Genomic DNA, 1,415 nt, shown 5'->3' on the forward strand with positions numbered 1-1,415 from the left:
GACAGCACACTCCTCCCCTCTGCCCCTGATTCCCCATGAACATTCAACCAGCTCCTAACTCTCTCTGCCTTTCCATCTCACCTCTGGGCAGAAGCCGCCCCTTTGGTCTCTTGTATCTACTTGACTAAGAGGCACATTCTTCACAAGTATCACTTTATGTCTGACAGTCCAGTCCAATCCCTGTCTGAAGAGTTGGCCTTGGAAATTGTTTTAGTTCTGGGGTGATAGAAAGACCAGGGGCCATGCTTTCCGGGGCGCCTCCAGTCTCAGACCATTAAGTCTGGTCTTCTTACTGGAATTTGAGTTCTGCATCCCATCATTCTGCTGCTCTATCAGGGACCCTCTGTTGTGTTCCCTGTCAGGACGTTCATTGGTGATAGCCGGGCACCATCTAGTTCTTCTGGTCTCAGGCTGATGAAGTCTGTGGTTTATGTGGCCCATTCTGTCTCTTGGGCTAATACTTTCTTTGTGTCTTTGGTGGTCTCATTCTCCTTTACTTCAGATGGTTGGGACCAGTTGATGCATCTTAGATGGTTGCTTGCAAGCTTTTAACCCCAGACGCCACTTACCAAAGTAGGATGCAGAACATTTTCTTAATAAGCTTTGTTATGCCAGTTGATGTAGATGTCCCCTGAAAGCATGGTCGCCAGACCCCGCATCCCTGCTACTCTGTCTCTCCAAGTATTTGATTGTATTGAGGAAGCTTCTTAGCTTTGGTTTAGTCCAGTTGTGCTGGCTTCCCCTGTAGTGTGTGCCGTCCTTCCCTTCACCTAAGATGATTCTTATCTACTATCTAGTTAATGAATAACCCTCACTCTCCCTCCCCACCCCTGTAACCATCAAAGAGTGTTTTCTTCTGTGTTTAAACCTTTTCTTGAGTTCTTATAATAGTGGTTTTATACAGTATTTGTCCTTCTGTGACTGACTAAATTCACTCAGCGTAATAAGTTCCAGCTTCCACCATATTATACGATGTTTCACAGCTTCATCATTGTTCTTTATCGGTGCGTAATATTCCATTGTGTGGATATACCATAGTTTGTTTATCCATTCGTCCATCGATGGGCACTTAGGTTGCTTCCATCTTTTTGCTATTGTGAACAGTGCTGTGATGAACATGGGTGTGCATATATCTATTCGTGTGATGGCTTTTGCTTCTCTAGGATATATTCCAAGGAGCAGGATAGCTGGATCGTATGATACTTCTATTTCTGGCTTTTTAAGGAAGCGCCAAATCAATTTCCAAAGGGGTTGTACCATTTTACATTCCCACCGATAGTGTATAGCTGTTCCAGTCTCTCCACAACCTCTCCAGCATTTGTTATTTTGTGTTTTTTGGATTAATGCTAGCCTTGTTGGGGTGAGATGGTATCTCATTGTAGTTTTGATCTGCATTTCTCTAATGGCTAATGATT

At 44.0% G+C, this 1,415-nt stretch overlaps 1 protein-coding gene across 1 annotated transcript in view; it reads left to right on the forward strand.

Annotated features, from left to right (window-relative positions):
• Window positions 1-1,415, forward strand: part of RAB10 (RAB10, member RAS oncogene family) — a 112,756-nt gene that overhangs the window by 13,773 nt on the left and 97,568 nt on the right. The gene's annotated exons all lie outside the window — the stretch shown is intronic.

Source organism: Trichechus manatus, unplaced genomic scaffold (assembly GCF_000243295.1).
Source record: "Trichechus manatus latirostris isolate Lorelei unplaced genomic scaffold, TriManLat1.0 scaffold00052, whole genome shotgun sequence".
Classification (NCBI taxonomy): Eukaryota; Metazoa; Chordata; class Mammalia; order Sirenia; family Trichechidae; genus Trichechus; species Trichechus manatus.